Consider the following 19,062-nt stretch of genomic DNA (forward strand, 5'->3'; position numbering starts at 1 on the left):
TCTCTCTCTGTTTTCTCTCTCTCTATCTCTGTCTCTCTCCCTGTTTTCTCTCTCTCTATCTCTGTCTCTCTCCCTGTTTTCTCTCTCTCTCTGTCTCTCCTGTTTTCTCTATACTCTGTCTCTCTCCCTGTTTTCTCCTCTCTCTGTCTCTCCTGTTTTCTCTCTCTCTATCTCTGTCTCTCTGTTTTCTCTCTCTCTATCTCTGTCTCTCTCCCTGTTTTCTCTCCTCTCTGTCTCTCCTCTCCCTGTCTCTCTCTCTATCTCTGTCTCTCTCCTGTTTTCTCTCTCTCTCTATCTCTGTCTCTCTTATAACCTTATATATATCTCTCCTGTTTTCTCTCTCTGCTGTCTCTCTGTTTTCTCCTCTCTCTATCTCTGTCTCTCTCCCTGTTTTCTCTCTCTGTCTCTCTCCCTGTTTTCTCTCTCTCTATCTCTGTCTCCACCTCTCCTGTTTTCTCTCTCTCTGTCTCTCTCCCTGTTTTCTCTCTCTATCTCTGTCTCTCTCCCTGTTTTCTCTCTCTCTATCTCTGTCTCTCTCCCTGTTTTCTCTCTCTCTATCTCTCTCCTGTTTTGCTCTCTCTCTGTCTCTCTCTCCTGTTTTCTCTCTCTCTATCTCTGTCTCTCTCCTGTTTTCTCTCTCTGTCTATCTGCCTGTGAAACATATATAAAAACCACAGCCTACATACATTATATATATGAACCTCCATATCTCTCTGTCTCTCTCCTGTTTTCTCTCTCTCTATCTCTGTCTCTCTCCCTGTTTCTCTCTCTCTGTCTTCTCTCCTGTTTTCTCTCTCTCTGTCTCTCTCCCTGTTTTCTCTCTCTCTATCTGTCTCTCTCCTGTTTTCTCTCTCTCTATCTCTGTCTCTTTGTTTTTTCTCCTCTCTCTATCTCTGTCTCTCTCCTGTTTTCTCTCTCTCTATCTCAAATGCTCTCTCCCTGTTTTCTCTCTCTCTGTCTCTCTCCCTGTTTTCTCTCTCTCTATCTCTGTCTCTCTCCTGTTTTCTTCTCTCTATCTCTGTCTCTCTCCTGTTTTTCTTCTCTCTATCTCTGTCTCTCTCCCTGTTTTCTCTCTCTCTCTATCTCCCTGTTTTCTCTCTCTCTATATCTCTGTCTCTCTCCCTGTTTTCTCTCTCTCTGTCTCTCTCTCCTGTTTTCTCTCTCTCTATCTCTGTCTCTCTCCTGTTTCTCTCTCTCTCTATCTCTGTCTTTCTCCCTGTTTTCTCTCTCTCTATCTCTCTCCTGTTTTTTCTCTCTCTCTGTCTCTCTCTGTTTTCTCTCTCTCTCTATCTCTGTCTCTCTCCCTGTTTTCTCTATCTCTGTCTCTCTCCCTGTTTTCTCTCTCTATCTCTGTCTCTCTCATTGTTTTCTCTCTCTCTATCTCTCTCCTGTTTTCTCTCTCTCTGTTTCTCTGTCTCTCTCCCTGTTTTTCTCTCTCTCTATCTCTGTCTCTCCCTGTTTTCTCTCTCTCTATCTCTGTCTCTCTCCTGTTTTTTCTCTCTATCTCTGTCTTTCCCTGTTTTCTCTCTCTCTATCTTTTGTCTCTCTCCCTGTTTTCTCTGTCTCTCTGTCTATCTCCCTGTTTTCTCTCTATCTCTGTCTCTCTCCTGTTTCTCTCTCTATCTCTGTCTCTCTCCTGTTTCTCTCTCTCTATCTCTGTCTCTCTCCCTGTTTTCTCTCTCTCTGTCTCTCTCCCTGTTTTCTCTACTCTTTCTCTGTCTCTCTCCCTGTTTCTCTCTCTCTATCTCTGTCTCTCTCCCTGTTTTCTCTCCTCTCTATCTCTGTCTCTCTCCCTGTTTCTCTCTCTCATCTCTGTCTCTCTCCTGTTTTTTTCTCTCTCTATCTCTGTCTCTCTCCCTGTTTTCTCTCTCTCACCTCTGTCTCTCTCTATTTTCTCTCTCTATCTCTGTCTCTCTCCTGTTTTCTCTATCTCTCTGTCTCCCTGTTTTCTCTCTCTCTATCTCTGTCTCTCTCCCTGTTTTCTCTCTCTCTCTCTCTGTCTCTCCCTGTTTTCTCTCATCTCTTTCTGTCTCTCTCTCTGTTTTCTCTCTCTATCTCTGTCTCTCTCCTGTTTTCTCTCTCTCTATCTCTGTCTCTCTCCTGTTTTCTCTCTCTCTATCTCTGTCTCTCTCCCTGTTTTCTCTCTCTCTATCTCTGTCTCTCTCCTGTTTCTCTCTCTCTATCTCTGTCTCTCTCCCTGTTTTTCTCTCTCTCTCTCTCTCTCTGTTTTTCTCTCTCTATCCTGTCTTTCTGTTTTCTCTCTCTCTCTGTGTCTCTCTCCTGTTTTCTCTCTCTCTATCTCTGTCTCTCTCCCTGTTTCTCTCTCTATCTCTGTCTCTCTCCTGTTTTCTCTCTCTCTATCTCTGTCTCTCTCCTGTTTTCTCTCTCTCTATCTCTGTCTCTCTCCCTGTTTTCTCTCTCTCTATTTCTCTGTCTCTCTCTCCTTGTTTTTTCTCTCTCTCTATCTCTGTCTCTCCCTGTTTTCTCCTCTCTCTATCTCTGTCTCTCTCCCTGTTTTCTCTCTCTATCTCTCTGTCTCTCTCCCTGTTTTCTCTCTCTCTATCTCTGTCTCTCTCCCTGTTTTTCTTCTCTCTATCTCTGTCTCTCATTGTTTTCTCTCTCTCTCTATCTCTGTCTCTCTCCCTGTTTTCTCTCTCTATCTCTGTCTTTCTCCCTGTTTTCTCTCTCTCTCTATCTTTGTCTCTCTCCCTGTTTCTCTCTGTCTCTCTCCCTGTTTTCTCTCTCTCTATCTCCATCTCTCTCCCTGTTTTCTCTCTCTCTATCTCTGTCTCTCCTGTTTTCTCTCTCTATATCTCTGTCTCTCTCTCTGTTTTCTCTCTCTCTATCTCTGTCTCTCTCTGTTCTCTCTCTCTATCTCTGTCTCTCTCCTGTTTTCTCTCTCTATCTCTGTCTCTCTGTTTTCTCTCTCTCTATCTCTGTCTCTCTCTCCCTGTTTTTCTCTCTCTCTATCTCTCTCCCTGTTTTTTCTCTCTCTCTATCTCTGTCTCTCTCCTGTTTTCTCCTCTCTCTATCTCTGTCTCTCTCTGTTTTCTCTCTATCTCTGTCTCTCTCCCTGTTTCTCTCTCTCTCTCTCTGTCTCTCTCCCTGTTTTCTCTCTCTCCTATCTCTCTCCCTGTTTTCTCTCTCTCTATCTCTGTCTCTCTCCTGTTTTCTCTCTCTCTATCTTGTCTCTCTCCCTGTTTTCTCTCTCTCTATCTCTGTCTCTCTCCCTTGTTTTCTCTCTCTATCCTCTGTCTTTCTCCCTGTTTTCTCTCTCTCTATCTCTGTCTCTCTCCCTGTTTTTCTCTCTCTATCTGCCTCTCTCTGTTTTCTCTCTCTCTCTATCTCTGTCTCTCTCCTGTTTTCTCTCTCTCTCTATCTCTGCCTCTCTCCTGTTTTCTCTCTCTCTATCTCTGTCTCTCTCATTGTTTTCTCTCTCTATATCTCTGTCTCTCTCCCTGTTTCTCTCTCTCTATTTCTCTGTCTCTCTCTGTTTTCTCTCTCTATCTCTGTCTCTCTCCCTGTTTTTTTCTCTCTCTATCTCTGTCTCTCTCCCTGTTTTCTCTCTCTCTATCTCTGTCATCTTTCCCTGTTTCTCTCTCTCTATCTTTGTCTCTCTCCTGTTTTCTCTGTCTCTCTCCCTGTTTCTCTCTCTCTATCTCCATCTCTCTCCCTCTGTTTTCTCTCTCTATCTCTGTCTCTCTCCCTGTTTTCTCTCTCTCTATCTCTGTCTCTCTCCCTGTTTTCTCTCTCTCTATCTCTGTCTCTCTCCTGTTTTCTCTCTCTCTCTGTCTCTCTGTCTCCTGTTTTCTCTCTCTCTATCTCTGTCTCTCTCCTGTTTTCTCTCTCTCTATCTCTGTCTCTCTCCCTGTTTTCTCTCTCTCTATCTCTGTCTCTCTCCTGTTTTCTCTCTCTCTATCTCTGTCTCTCTCCTGTTTTCTCTCTCTCTATCTCTGTCTCTCTCCCTGTTTTCTCTCTCTCTATCTCTGTCTCTCTCCTGTTTTCTCTCTCTCTCTGTCTCTCTCCTGTTTTCTCTCTCTCTATCTCTGTCTCTCTCCCTGTTTTCTCTCTCTCTCTGTCTCTCCCTGTTTTCTCTCTCTCTCTGTCTCTCTCTGTTTTCTCTCTCTCTATCTCTGTCTCTCTCCTGTTTTCTCTCTCTCTATCTCTGTCTCTCTCCCTGTTTTCTCTCTCTCTATCTCTGTCTCTCTCATTGTTTTTCTCTCTCTATCTCTGTCTCTCTCCCTGTTTTCTCTCTCTCTATTTCTCTGTCTCTCTCCCTGTTTTTCTTCTCTATCTCTCTCTCCTGTTTTCTCTCTCTCTATCTCTGTCTCTCTCCCTGTTTTCTCTCTCTCTATCTCTGTCTCTCTCCCTGTTTTTCTCTCTCTATCTTTGTCTCTCTCTGTTTTCTCTGTTTTCTCTCTCTCTATCTCTGTCTCTCTCCCTGTTTTCTCTCTATCTCTGTCTCTCTCCCTGTTTTCTCTCTCTCTATCTCTGTCTCTCTCCCTGTTTTCTCTCTCTCTATCTCTGTCTCTCTCCCTGTTTTCTCTCTCTCTGTCTCTGTCTCTCTCCTGTTTTCTCTCTCTCTATCTCTGTCTCTCTCCTGTTTTCTCTCTCTATCTCTGTCTCTCTCCCTGTTTTCTCTCTCTCTATCTCTGTCTCTCTCCTGTTTTCTCTCTCTCTATCTCTGTCTCTCCCTGTTTTCTCTCTCTCTCTATCTCTGTCTCTCTCCCTGTTTTTTCTCTCTCTATCTCTGTCTCTCTCCTGTTTTCTCTCTCTCTATCTCTGTCTCTCTCCCTGTTTTTCTCTCTCTATCTCTGTCTCTCTCCTGTTTTCTCTCTCTCTATCTCTGTCTCTCTCCTGTTTTCTCTCTCTCTATCTCTGTCTCTCTCCTGTTTTTTTCTCTCTCTGTCTCTCTCCTGTTTTCTCTCTCTCTATCTCTGTCTCTCTCTGTTTTCTCTCTATCTATGTCTCTCTCCTGTTTTCTCTCTATCTCTGTCTCTCTCCCTGTTTTTCTCTCTCTATCTCTGTCTCTCTCCCTGTTTTCTCTCTCTCTATCTCTGTCTCTCTCCTGTTTTCTCTCTCTCTATCTCTGTCTCTCTCCCTGTTTTCTCTCTCTCTATCTCTGTCTCTCTCCCTGTTTTCTCTCTCTCTATCTCTGTCTCTCTCCCTGTTTTCTCTCTCTCTATCTCTGCCTCTCTCCCTGTTTTCTCTTTCTATCTCTGTCTCTCTCTGTTTTCTCTCTCTCTATCTCTGTCTCTCTCCCTGTTTTCTCTCTCTCTATCTCTGTCTCTCTCCCTGTTTTTCTCTCTCTATCTCTGTCTCTCTCCCTGTTTTTTCTCTCTATCTCTGTCTCTCTCCTGTTTTTCTCTCTCTATCTCTGTCTCTCTCCTGTTTTCTCTCTCTCTATCTCTGTCTCTCTCCCTGTTTTCTCTCTCTCTATCTCATCTTTCTCCCTGTTTTCTCTCTCTCTATCTCTGTCTCTCTCCCTGTTTTCTCTCTCTCTCTCTGTCTCTCTCCCTGTTTTCTCTCTCTCTATCTCTGTCTCTCTCCCTGTTTTTCTCTCTCTATCTCTGTCTCTCTCCCTGTTTTCTCTCTCTCTCTATCTCTGTCTCTCTCCCTGTTTTTCTCTCTATCTCTGTCTCTCTCCCTGTTTTCTCTCTCTCTATCTCTGTCTCTCTCCCTGTTTTCTCTCTCTCTATCTCTGTCTCTCTCCTGTTTTCTCTCTCTCTATCTCTCTCCCTGTTTTCTCTCTCTATCTCTCTCTCCCTGTTTTCTCTCTCTCTATCTCTGTCTCTCCCTGTTTCTCTCTATCTCTGTCTCTCTCCTGTTTTCTCTCTCTCTATCTCTGTCTTTCTCCCTGTTTTCTCTCTCTCTATCTTTGTCTCTCTCCCTGTTTTCTCTCTCTCTATCTGTCTCTCCCTGTTTTCTCTCTCTCTATCTCTGTCTCTCTCCTGTTTTCTCTCTCTCTATCTCTGTCTTTCTCTGTTTTCTCTCCTCTCTCTATCTCTGTCTCTCTCCTGTTTTCTCTCTCTCTGTCTATCTCCTGTTTTCTCTCTCTCTATCTCTGTCTCTCTCCCTGTTTTCTCTCTCTCTATCTCTGTCTCTCTCCCTGTTTTTCTCTCTCTATCTCTGTCTCTCTCTGTCTCTGTCTCTCTCTTTTCTGTCTCTCTGTCTTCTCCCTGTTTCTCTCTCTCTATCTCTGTCTCTCTCCCTGTTTTCTCTCTCTCTATCTCTGTCTCTCTCCCTGTTTTCTCTCTCTCTATCTCTGTCTCTCTCCCTGTTTTCTCTCTCTCTATCTCTGTCTCTCTCCCTGTTTTCTCTCTCTCTATCTCTCTCCCTGTTTTCTCTCTCTCTATCTCTGTCTCTCTCCCTGTTTTCTCTCTCTCTATCTCTGTCTCTCTCCCTGTTTTCTCTCTCTCTATCTCTGTCTCTCTCCCTGTTTTCTCTCTCTCTATCTCTGTCTCTCTCCCTGTTTTCTCTCTCTCTATCTCTGTCTCTCTCCCTGTTTTCTCTCTCTCTATCTCTGTCTCTCTCCCTGTTTTCTCTCTCTCTATCTCTGTCTCTCTCCCTGTTTTCTCTCTCTCTATCTCTGTCTCTCTCCCTGTTTTCTCTCTCTCTATCTCTGTCTTTCTCATTGTTTTCTCTCTATCTATCTGTCTTTCCCTGTTTTTCTCTCTCTATATCTCTGTCTCTCCCTGTTTTCTCTCTCTCTATCTCTGTCTCTCTCCCTGTCTCTCTCTATCCTGCCTCTCCTGTTTTTTCTCTCTCTATCTCTGTCTCTCTCATTGTTTTCTCTCTCTCTATCTCTGTCTCTCTCCCTGTTTTCTCTCTCTCTATCCCTCCTGTTTTCTCTCTCTCTATCTCTGTCTCTCCCTGTTTTCTCTCTCTCTATCTCTGTCTCTCTCCCTGTTTTCTCTCTCTCTATCTCTGTCTTTCTCCCTGTTTTCTCTCTCTCTGTTATCTCTCTGTCTCTCTCCCTGTTTTCTCTCTCTCTATCTCTGTCTCTCTCCCTGTTTTCTCTCTCTCTATCTCTGTCTCTCTCCCTGTTTTCTCTCTCTATCTCTGTCTCTCTCCCTGTTTTCTCTCTCTCTATCTCTGTCTCTCTCCTGTTTTCTCTCTCTCTATCTCTGTCTCTCTCCCTGTTTTCTCTCTCTCTATCTCTGTCTCTCTCCCTGTTTTCTCTCTCTCTGTCTCTCTCTCCCTGTTTTCTCTCTCTCTATCTCTGTCTCTCTCCCTGTTTTCTCTCTCTCTATCTCTGTCTCTCTCCTGTTTTCTCTCTCTCTATCTCTCTCTCCTGTTTTCTCTCTCTCTATCTCTGTCTCTCTCCCTGTTTTCTCTCTCTCTATCTCTGTCTCTCTCCCTGTTTTCTCTCTCTCTATCTCTGTCTCTCTCCTGTTTTCTCTCTCTCTTTCTCTGTCTCTCTCCCTGTTTTTCTCTCTCTCTCTGTCTCTCTCCTGTTTTCTCTCTCTATCTGTCTCTCTCCCTGTTTCTCTCTCTCTATCTCTGTCTCTCTCCCTGTTTTCTCTCTCTCTATCTCTGTCTCTCTCCTGTTTTCTGTTTTCTCTCTCTCTATCTCTGTCTCTCCCTGTTTTCTCTCTCTCTATCTCTGTCTCTCTCCCTGTTTTTTCTCTCTATCTCTGTCTCTCTCCCTGTTTTCTCTCTCTCTATCTCTGTCTCTCTCCCTGTTTTCTCTATATCTCTATCTCTCTCCCTGTTTTCTCTCTCTCTATCTCTGTCTCTCTCCCTGTTTTCTCTCTCTCTATCTGTCTCTCTCCCTGTTTCTCTCTCTCTATCTCTGTCTCTCTCCCTGTTTTCTCTCTCTATCTCTGTCTCTCTCCTGTTTTCTCTCTCTCTATCTCTGTCTCTCTCTCCCTGTTTCTCTCTCTCTATCTCTGTCTCTCTCCCTGTTTTCTCTCTCTCTATCTCTGTCTCTCTCCTGTTTTCTCTCTCTCTATCTCTCTCCCTGTTTTCTCTCTCTCTATCTCTGTCTCTCTCCCTGTTTTCTCTCTCTCTATCTCTGTCTCTCTCCCTGTTTTCTCTCTCTCTATCTCTGTCTCTCTCCCTGTTTTCTCTCTCTCTATCTCTGTCTCTCTCTGTTTTCTCTCTCTCTATCTCTCTCTCTGTTTTCTCTCTCTATCTCTGTCTCTCTCCTGTTTCTCTCTCTCTATCTCTGTCTCTCTCCCTGTTTTCTCTCTCTCTATCTTGTCTCTCTCTGTTTTCTCTCTCTCTATCTCTGTCTCTCTCTCCTGTTTTCTCTCTCTCTATCTCTGTCTCTCTCCCTGTTTTCTCTCTCTCTATCTCTGTCTCTCTCCCTGTTTTCTCTCTCTCTATCTCTGTCTTCTCCTGTTTTCTCTCTATCTCTATCTCTCTCTCCTGTTTTCTCTCTCTCTATCTCTGTCTCTCTCCCTGTTTTCTCTCTCTCTATCTCTGTCTCTCTCCTGTTTTCTCTCTCTCTATCTCTGTCTCTCTCCCTGTTTTCTCTCTCTATCTCTATCTCTTGTCTCTCTCCTCTTCCCTGTTTTCTCTCTCTATCTCTGTCTCTCTCCCTGTTTTTCTCTCTCTCTATCTCTGTCTCTCTCTGTTTTCTCTCTCTCTATCTCTGTCTCTCTCCCTGTTTTTCTCTCTTATTCTGTCTCTCTCCTGTTTTATCTCTGTCTATCTCTGTCTCTCCTGTTTTCTCTCTCTCTATCTCTGTCTCTCTCTCCCTGTTTTCTCTCTCTCTATCTCTGTCTCTCTCCCTGTTTTCTCTCTCTCTATCTCTGTCTCTCTCCTGTTTTCTCTCTCTCTATCTCTGTCTCTCTCCTGTTTTCTCTCTCTCTATCTCTGTCTCTCTCCTGTTTTCTCTCTCTCTATCTCTGTCTCTCTCCTGTTTTCTCTCTCTCTATCTCTGTCTTTCTCCTGTTTTCTCTCTCTCTATCTCTGTCTCTCTCCTGTTTTCTCTCTCTCTCTCTCTGTCTCTCTCCCTGTTTTCTCTCTCTCTATCTCTGTCTCTCTCCCTGTTTTTCTCTCTCTATCTCTGTCTCTCTCCTGTTTTTTCTCTCTCTCTATCTCTGTCTCTCTCCTGTTTCTCTCTCTCTATCTCTGTCTCTCTCCCTGTTTTCTCTCTCTATCTCTGTCTCTCTCCCTGTTTTCTCTCTCTATCTCTGTCTCTCTCCCTGTTTTTCTCTCTCTATCTCTGTCTCTCTCCTGTTTTTTTCTCTCTGTCCCTCTCCTGTTTTCTCTCTCTCTATCTCTGTCTCTCTCCCTGTTTTTCTCTCTCTCTATCTCTGTCTCTCTCCCTGTTTTTTCTCTCTATCTCTGTCTCTCTCCTGTTTTTTCTCTCTCTCTCTCTCCTGTTTTCTTTCTTTCTCTGTCTCTCTCTCTGTTTTCTCTCTCTCTATCTCTGTCTCTCTCCCTGTTTTCTTCTCTCTATCTCTGTCTCTCTCCCTGTTTTTTCTCTCTATCTCTGTCTCTCTCATTGTTTTCTCTCTCTATCTCTGTCTCTCTCCTGTTTTCTCTCTCTCTATCTGTCTCTCTCCCTGTTTTCTCTCTCTCTATCTCTGTCTCTCTCCTGTTTTCTCTCTCTCTATCTCTGTCTCTCTCCTGTTTTCTCTCTCTCTATCCTCTGTCTCTCTCCCTGTTTTCTCTCTCTCTATCTCTGTCTCTCTCCTGTTTTCTCTCTCCCTCTATCTCTATCTCTCTCCTGTTTTCTCTCTCTCTATCTCTGTCTCTCTCCTGTTTTCTCTCTCTCTATCTCTGTCTCTCTCCCTGTTTTCTCTCTCTCTATCTCTGTCTCTCCCTGTTTCTCTCTCTCTATCTCTGTCTCTCTCCCTGTTTTTCTCTCTCTCTATCTCTGTCTCTCTCCCTGTTTTTTTCTCTCTCTCTTCTCTGTCTCTCTCCCTGTTTTCTCTCTCTCTATCTCTGTCTCTCTCCCTGTTTTCTCTCTCTCTATCTCTGTCTCTCTCCCTGTTTTCTCTCTCTCTATCTCTGTTTTTCTCTCTCTCTCTGTCTCTCTGTTTTCTCTCTCTCTATCTCTGTCTCTCTCCTGTTTTCTCTCTCTCTATCTCTGTCTCTCTCCCTGTTTTTCTCTCTCTCTCTCTCTGTCTCTCTCCCTGTTTTCTCTCTCTCTATCTCTGTCTCTCTCTGTTTTTCTCTCTCTATCTCTGTCTCTCTCCCTGTTTTCTCTCTCTCTATCTCTGTCTCTCTCCCTGTTTTTCTCTCTCTATCTCTGTCTCTCCCTGTTTTCTCTCTCTCTCTGTCTCTCTCCCTGTTTCTCTCTCTCTATCTCTGTCTCATCTCTCCCTGTTTTCTCTCTCTCTATCTCTGTCTCTCTCTCTGTTTTCTCTGTTTTCCCTGTCTCTCTATCTCTGTCTCTCTCTCTCTGTTTTCTCTCTCTCTATCTCTGTCTCTCTCCCTGTTTTCTCTCTCTCTATCTCTGTCTCTCTCCCTGTTTTCTCTCTCTCTATCTCTGTCTCTCTCCCTGTTTTCTCTCTCTGTCTATCTCCTGTCTCTCTCTCCCTGTTTTCTCTCTCTCTATCTCTGTCTCTCTCCTGTTTTCTCTCTCTCTATCTCTGTCTCTCTGTTTCTCTCTCTCTATCTCTGTCTCTCCCTGTTTTCTCTCTCTCTATCTCTGTCTCTCTCCCTGTTTTCTCTCTCTCTATCTCTGTCTCTCTCCCTGTTTTCTCTCTCTCTATCTCTGTCTTTCTCCCTGTTTTCTCTCTCTCTATCTTTGTCTCTCTCCCTGTTTCTCTCTCTCTATCTCTCTATCTCTCTCCCTGTTTTCTCTCTCTCTATCTCTGTCTCTCTCCCTGTTTTCTCTCTCTCTATCTCTGTCTCTCTCCCTGTTTTCTCTCTCTCTATCTCTGTCTCTCTCCCTGTTTTCTCTCTCTCTCTATATCTGTCTCTCTCCCTGTTTTTCTCTCTCTATCTCTGTCTCTCTCCTGTTTTCCTCTCTGTCTCTCTCCCTGTTTTCTCTCTCTCTATCTCTGTCTCTCTCTATCTCTGTTTCATTGTTTTCTCTCTCTATCTCTGTCTCTCTCCTGTTTTCTCTCTCTCTATCTCTGTCTCTCTCCCTGTTTTCTCTCTCTCTATCTCTGTCTCTCCTGTTTTCTCTCTCTCTATCTCTGTCTCTCTCCCTGTTTTTCTCTCTCTATCTCTGTCTTTCTCCCTGTTTTCTCTCTCTCTATCTTTGTCTCTCTCCCTGTTTTCTCTCTGTCTCTCTCCCTGTTTCTCTCTCTCTATCTCCATCTCTCTCCTGTTTTCTCTCTCTCTATCTCTGTCTCTCTCCCTGTTTTCTCTCTCTCTATCTCTGTCTCTCTCCCTGTTTTCTCTCTCTATCTCTGTCTCTCTCCTGTTTTCTCTCTCTCTATCTCTGTCTCTCTCCTGTTTTCTCTCTCTCTATCTCTGTCTCTCTCCCTGTTTTCTCTCTCTCTATCTCTGTCTCTCTCCCTGTTTTCTCTCTCTCTATCTCTCTCCCTGTTTTCTCTCTCTCTATCTCTGTCTCTCTCCCTGTTTTCTCTCTCTCTATCTCTGTCTCTCTCCCTGTTTTCTCTCTCTCTATCTCTGTCTCTCTCCCTGTTTTCTCTCTCTCTATCTCTGTCTCTCTCCCTGTTTTCTCTCTCTCTATCTCTCTCCCTGTTTTCTCTCTCTCTATCTCTGTCTCTCTCCCTGTTTTCTCTCTCTATCTCTGTCTCTCTCCTGTTTTCATATATCTCTATCTCTGATCTCTCTCCTGTTCTCTCTCTCTGTCTCTGTCTTCTCTGTTTTCTCTCTCTATCTCTGTCTCTCTCCTGTTTTTCTCTCTCTATCTCTGTCTCTCTCCCTGTTTTCTCTCTCTCTATCTCTGTCTCTCTCCCTGTTTTCTCTCTCTATCTCTCTCTCCTGTTTTCTCTCTCTCTATCTCTGTCTCTCTCATTGTTTTCTCTCTCTCTATCTCTGTCTCTCTCCCTGTTTTCTCTCTCTCTATTTCTCTGTCTCTCTCCCTGTTTTCTCTCTCTCTATCTCTGTCTCTCTCCCTGTTTTTCTCTCTCTATCTCTGTCTCTCTCCCTGTTTTCTCTCTCTCTATCTCTGTCTTTCTCCCTGTTTTCTCTCTCTCTATCTTTGTCTCTCTCCTGTTTTCTCTCTGTCTCTCTCCCTGTTTTCTCTCTCTCTATCTCCATCTCTCTCCCTGTTTTCTCTCTCTCTATCTCTGTCTCTCTCCCTGTTTTCTCTCTCTCTATCTCTGTCTCTCTCCTGTTTTCTCTCTCTCTATCTCTGTCTCTCTCCTGTTTTCTCTCTCTCTATCTCTGTCTCTCTCTATCCTGTTTTCTCTCTCTCTATCTCTGTCTCTCCCTGTTTTCTCTCTCTCTATCTCTGTCTCTCTCCCTGTTTTCTCTCTCTCTATCTCTGTCTCTCCTGTTTTTCTCTCTCTATCTCTGTCTCTCTCCCTGTTTTCTCTCTCTCTATCTCTGTCTCTCTCCTGTTTTCTCTCTCTCTATCTCTGTCTCTCTCCCTGTTTTCTCTCTCTCTATCTCTGTCTCTCTCCCTGTTTTCTCTCTCTCTATCTCTGTCTCTCTCCTGTTTTCTCTCTCTCTTTCTCTGTCTCTCTCCCTGTTTTCTCTCTCTCTATCTCTGTCTCTCTCTCTGTTTTTTTCTATCTCTGTCTCTCTCCCTGTTTTTTCTCTCTGTGTCTCTCTCTGTTTTCTCTCTTTATCTCTCTCTCTATCTCTGTCTCTCTCCTGTTTTCTCTCTCTCTGTCTCTCTCCTGTTTTCTCTCTCTCTATCTCTGTCTCTCCCTGTTTTCTCTCTCTCTCTTATCTCTGTCTCTCTCCTGTTTTCTCTCTCTCTTTCTCTGTCTCTCTCCCTGTTTTCTCTCTCTCTATCTCCATCTCTCTCCCTGTTTTCTATCTCTCTCTATCTCTGTCTCTCTCCCTCTCTAATGTTTTCTCTCTCTCTATCTCTGTCTCTCTATCTCTGTTTTCTGTTTCTCTCTCTAATATCTCTGTCTCTCTCCCTGTTTTCTCTCTCTCTATCTCTGTCTCTCTCCTGTTTTCTCTCTCTCTATCTCTGTCTCTCTCCCTGTTTTCTCTCTCTCTATCTCTGTCTCTCTCCTGTTTTCTCTCTCTCTATCTCTGTCTCTCTCCTGTTTTCTTCTCTTTCTCTCTCTCTATCTCTCTCCCTGTTTTCTCTCTCTCTATCTCTGTCTCTCTCCCTGTTTTCTCTCTCTCTATCTCTGTCTCTCTCCCTGTTTTCTCTCTCTCTATCTCTGTCTCTCTCCCTGTTTTCTCTCTCTCTATCTCTGTCTCTCTCCCTGTTTTCTCTCTCTCTCTCTCTCTGTCTCTCTCCCTGTTTTCTCTCTCTCTCTCTCTCTCTCTCTCTCCCTGTTTTCTCTCTCTCTATCTCTGTCTCTCTCCCTGTTTTCTCTCTCTCTATCTCTGTCTCTCTCCCTGTTTTCTCTCTCTCTATCTCTGTCTCTCTCCCTGTTTTCTCTCTCTCTATCTCTGTCTCTCTCCCTGTTTTCTCTCTCTCTATCTCTGTCTCTCTCCCTGTTTTTTCTCTCTCTCTATCTCTGTCTCTCTTGTTTTCTCTCTCTCTATCTCTGTCTCTCTCCCTGTTTTCTCTCTCTCTATCTCTGTCTCTCTCCTGTTTTTCTCTCTCTATCTCTGTCTCTCTCCCTGTTTTCTCTCTCTCTATCTCTGTCTCTCTCCCTGTTTTCTCTCTCTCTATCTCTGTCTTCTCCCTGTTTTCTCTCTCTCTATCTCTGTCTCTCTCCCTGTTTTCTCTCTCTCTATCTCTGTCTCTCTCCCTGTTTTCTCTCTCTCTATCTCTGTCTCTCTCCCTGTTTCTCTCTCTCTATCTCTGTCTCTCTCCCTGTTTCTCTCTCTCTATCTCTGTCTCTCTCCTGTTTCTCTCTCTCTATCTCTGTCTCTCTCCCTGTGTTTTCTCTCTATCTGTCTCTCTCTGTTTTCTCTCTCTCTATCTCTGTCTCTCTCCCTGTTTTCTCTCTCTCTATCTCTGTCTCTCTCCCTGTTTTCTCTCTCTCTATCTCTGTCTCTCTCCCTGTTTTCTCTCTCTCTATCTCTGTCTCTCTCCCTGTTTTTCTCTCTCTATCTCTGTCTCTCTCCTGTTTTCTCTCTCTCTATCTCTGTCTCTCTCTCCTGTTTCTCTCTCTCTATCTCTGTCTCTCTCCCTGTTTTCTCTCTCTCTATCTCTGTCTCTCTCTGTCTGTCTCTCTCTGTTTTCTCTCTCTCTATCTCTGTCTCTCTCCCTGTTTTCTCTCTCTCTATCTCTGTCTCTCTCCTGTTTTCTCTCTCTCTATCTCTGTCTCTCTCCTGTTTTCTCTCTCTCTATCTCTGTCTCTCTCCTGTTTTTTCTCTCTATCTCTGTCTCTCTCCCTGTTTTCTCTCTCTCTATCTCTGTCTCTCTCCCTGTTTTCTCTCTCTCTATCTCTGTCTCTCTCCCTGTTTTCTCTCTCTCTATCTCTGTCTCTCTCCTGTTTTCTCTCTCTCTATCTCTGTCTCTCTCCCTGTTTTCTCTCTCTCTATCTCTGTCTCTCTCCTGTTTTCTCTCTCTCTATCTCTGTCTCTCTCCCTGTTTTCTCTCTCTCTATCTCTGTCTCTCTCCCTGTTTTCTCTCTCTCTATCTCTGTCTCTCTCCTCTCTCTATATCTGTCTCTCTCCCTGTTATCTCTCTATATCTTCTCTCCTGTTTTCTCTCTCTCTATCTCTGTCTCTCTCCTGTTTTCTCTCTCTCTATCTCTGTCTCTCTCCCTGTTTTCTCTCTCTCTATCTCTGTCTCTCTCCCTGTTTTCTCTCTCTCTATCTCTGTCTCTCTCCTGTTTTTCTCTCTCTATCTCTGTCTCTCTCCCTGTTTTCTCTCTCTATCTCTGTCTCTCTCCCTGTTTTCTCTCTCTCTATCTCTGTCTCTCTCCTGTTTTCTCTCTCTATCTCTGTCTCTCTCCTGTTTTCTCTCTCTCTATCTCTGTCTCTCTCCCTGTTTTCTCTCTCTCTATCTCTGTCTCTCTCCCTGTTTTCTCTCTCTCTATCTCTGTCTCTCTCCCTGTTTTTCTCTCTCTATCTCTGTCTCTCTCCTGTTTTCTCTCTCTCTATCTCTGTCTCTCTCCCTGTTTTCTCTCTCTCTATCTCTGTCTCTCTCCTGTTTTCTCTCTCTCTCCTGTCTCTCCCTGTTTTCTCTCTATATATCTGTCTCTCTCTCTTATAGTCTGTCTCCCTGTTTTTCTCTCTGTCTATCTCTGTTTTCTCTCTCTCTATACCTCTCATCTCTATCTCTGTCTCTCCCTGTTTTCTCTCTCTCTATCTCTGTCTCTCTCCCTGTTTTCTCTCTCTCTATCTCTGTCTCTCTCCCTGTTTTCTCTCTCTCTATCTCTGTCTCTCTCCTGTTTTCTCTCTCTCTATCTCTGTCTCTCTCCCTGTTTTCTCTCTCTCTATCTCTGTCTCTCTCCCTGTTTTCTCTCTCTCTATCTCTGTCTCTCTCCCTGTTTTCTCTCTCTCTATCTCTGTCTCTCTCCTGTTTTCTCTCTCTCTATCTCTGTCTCTCTCCTGTTTCTCTCTCTCTATCTCTGTCTCTCTCCCTGTTTTCTCTCTCTCTATCTCTCCCTGTTTTCTCTCTCTCTGTTTTCTCTCTGATCTCTCTCTGTCTCTCTCCCTCCCCCTGTTTTTCTCTCTATCTCTGTTTCACTCTCTATACCTCTCTCCTGTTTTCTCTCTCTCTATCTCTGTTTCTCTCTATCTCTATCACTCTCCTGTTTTCTCTCTCTCTATCTCTGTCTCTCTCCCTGTTTTCTCTCTCTCTATCTCTGTCTCTCTCCTGTTTTCTCTCTCTCTATCTCTGTCTCTCTCCCTGTTTTCTCTCTCTCTATCTCTGTCTCTCTCCTGTTTTCTCTCTCTCTATCTCTGTCTCTCTCCCTGTTTTCTCTCTCTCTATCTCTGTCTCTCTCCCTGTTTTCTCTCTCTCTATCTCTCTCTCTCTCCTGTTTTCTCTCTCTCTATCTCTGTCTCTCTCCCTGTTTTCTCTCTCTCTATCTCTGTCTCTCTCCCTGTTTTCTCTCTCTCTATCTCTGTCTCTCTCCTGTTTTCTCTCTCTCTATCTCTGTCTCTCTCCCTGTTTCTCTCTCTCTATCTCTGTCTCTCTCCTGTTTTTCTCTCTCTATCTCTGTCTCTCTCCCTGTTTTCTCTCTCTCTATCTCTGTCTCTCTCCCTGTTTTCTCTCTCTCTATCTCTGTCTCTCTCCCTGTTTTCTCTCTCTCTATCTCTGTCTCTCTCCCTGTTTTCTCTCTCTCTATCTCTGTCTCTCTCCTGTTTTCTCTCTCTATCTCTGTCTCTCTCCTGTTTTCTCTCTCTCTATCTCTGTCTCTCTCCCTGTTTTCTCTCTCTCTATCTCTGTCTCTCTCCCTGTTTTCTCTCTCTCTATCTCTGTCTCTCTCCCTGTTTTTCTCTCTCTATCTCTGTCTCTCTCCTGTTTTCTCTCTCTCTATCTCTGTCTCTCTCCTGTTTTCTCTCTCTCTATCTCTGTCTCTCTCCCTGTTTTCTCTCTCTCTATCTCTGTCTCTCTCCTGTTTTCTCTCTCTCTATCTCTGTCTCTCTCCCTGTTTTCTCTCTCTCTATCTCTGTCTCTCTCCCTGTTTTCTCTCTCTCTATCTCTGTCTCTCTCCTGTTTTCTCTCTCTCTATCTCTGTCTCTCTCCCTGTTTTCTCTCTCTCTCTCTCTGTCTCTCTCCCTGTTTTCTCTCTCTCTATCTCTGTCTCTCTCCCTGTTTTTCTCTCTCTATCTCTGTCTCTCTCCCTGTTTTCTCTCTCTCTATCTCTGTCTCTCTCCCTGTTTTCTCTCTCTCTATCTCTGTCTCTCTCCCTGTTTTCTCTCTCTCTCTCTATCTCTGTCTCTCTCCTGTTTTCTCTCTCTCTATCTCTGTCTCTCTCCCTGTTTTTCTCTCTCTCTATCTCTGTCTCTCTCCCTGTTTTCTCTCTCTCTATCTCTGTCTCTCTCCCTGTTTTCTCTCTCTCTATCTCTGTCTCTCTCCCTGTTTTTTCTCTCTCTATCTCTGTCTCTCCCTGTTTTCTCTCTGTCTCTCTATTTTCTCTGTCTCTCTCCCTGTTTTCTCTCTCTCTATCTCTGTCTCTCTCCCTGTTTTCTCTCTCTCTATCTCTGTCTCTCTCCCTGTTTTCTCTCTCTCTATCTCTGTCTCTCTCCCTGTTTTTCTCTCTCTATCTCTGTCTCTCTCCTGTTTTTCTCTCTCTATCTCTGTCTCTCTCCCTGTTTTCTCTCTCTCTATCTCTGTCTCTCCCTGTTTTCTCTCTCTCTATCTCTGTCTCTCTCCCTGTTTTTTCTCTCTCTATCTCTGTCTCTCTCCTGTTTTCTCTCTCTCTATCTCTGTCTCTCTCCTGTTTTTCTCTCTCTCTATCTCTGTCTCTCTCCTGTTTTCTCTCTCTCTATCTCTGTCTCTCTCCCTGTTTTCTCTCTCTCTATCTCTGTCTCTCTCCCTGTTTTCTCTCTCTCTATCTCTGTCTCTCTCCCTGTTTTCTCTCTCTCTATCTCTGTCTCTCTCCCTGTTTTCTCTCTCTCTATCTCTGTCTCTCTCCCTGTTTTCTCTCTCTCTATCTCTGTCTCTCTCCTGTTTTCTCTCTCTCTATCTCTGTCTCTCTCCTGTTTTCTTTCTCTATCTCTGTCTCTCTCTGTTTTCTCTCTCTATCTCTGTCTCTCTCCTGTTTTCTCTCTCTCTATCTCTGTCTCTCTCCTGTTTTCTCTCTCTCTATCTCTGTCTCTCTCCCTGTTTTCTCTCTCTCTATCTCTGTCTCTCTCCTGTTTTCTCTCTCTCTATCTCTGTCTCTCTCCCTGTTTTCTCTCTCTCTATCTCTGTCTCTCTCCCTGTTTTCTCTCTCTCTATCTCTGTCTCTCTCCTGTTTTTCTCTCTCTCTATCTCTGTCTCTCTCCCTGTTTTTCTCTCTCTATCTCTGTCTCTCTCCCTGTTTTCTCTCTCTCTATCTCTGTCTCTCTCCCTGTTTTTTTCTCTCTCTGTCTCTCCCTGTTTTCTCTCTCTCTATCTCTGTCTCTCTCCCTGTTTTCTCTCTCTCTATCTCTGTCTCTCTCCCTGTTTTCTCTCTCTCTGTCTCTCTCTCTCCCTGTTTTCTCTCTCTCTATCTCTGTCTCTCTCCCTGTTTTCTCTCTCTCTCTCTGTCTCTCTCCTTGTTTTCTCTCTCTCTATCTCTGTCTCTCTCCCTGTTTTCTCTCTCTCTATCTCTGTCTCTCCCTGTTTTCTCTCTCTCTATCTCTGTCTCACTCTCTCTCTCTACCTCTCTCCCTGTTTTCTCTCTCTCTATCTCTGTCTCTCTCCCTGTTTTCTCTCTCTCTATCTCTGTCTCTCTCCCTGTTTTCTCTCTCTCTATCTCTGTCTCTCTCCCTGTTTTCTTCTCTCTGTCTCTCTCTCCTGTTTTTCTCTCTCTCTATCTCTGTCTCTCTCCCTGTTTTCTCTCTCTCTATCTCTGTCTCTCCCTGTTTCTCTCTCTCTATCTCTGTCTCTCTCCCTGTTTTCTCTCTCTCTATCTCTGTCTCTCTCCTGTTTTCTCTCTCTCTATCTCTGTCTCTCTCCCTGTTTTCTCTCTCTCTATCTCTGTCTCTCTCCTGTTTTCTTCTCTCTATCTCTGTCTCTCTCCCTGTTTTCTCTCTCTCTATCTCTGTCTCTCTCCCTGTTTCTCTCTCTCTATCTCTGTCTCTCTCCCTGTTTTCTCTCTCTCTATCTCTGTCTCTCCCTGTTTCTCTCTCTCTATCTCTGTCTCTCTCCTGTTTTCTCTCTCTCTATCTCTGTCTCTCTCCCTGTTTTCTCTCTCTCTATCTCTGTCTCTCCCTGTTTTCTCTCTCTCTATCTCTGTCTCTCTCCTGTTTTCTCTCTCTCTATCTCTGTCTCTCTCCCTGTTTTCTCTCTCTCTATCTCTGTCTCTCTCCCTGTTTTCTCTCTCTCTATCTCTGTCTCTCCCTGTTTTCTCTCTCTCTCTATCTCTGTCTCTCTCCTGTTTTCTCTCTCTCTCTATCTCTGTCTCTCTCCCTGTTTTCTCTCTCTCTATCTCTGTCTCTCTCCCTGTTTTCTCTCTCTCT

This window comes from Oncorhynchus keta, unplaced genomic scaffold (assembly GCF_023373465.1).
Source record: "Oncorhynchus keta strain PuntledgeMale-10-30-2019 unplaced genomic scaffold, Oket_V2 Un_contig_12677_pilon_pilon, whole genome shotgun sequence".
In the NCBI taxonomy this organism is placed as follows: domain Eukaryota; kingdom Metazoa; phylum Chordata; class Actinopteri; order Salmoniformes; family Salmonidae; genus Oncorhynchus; species Oncorhynchus keta.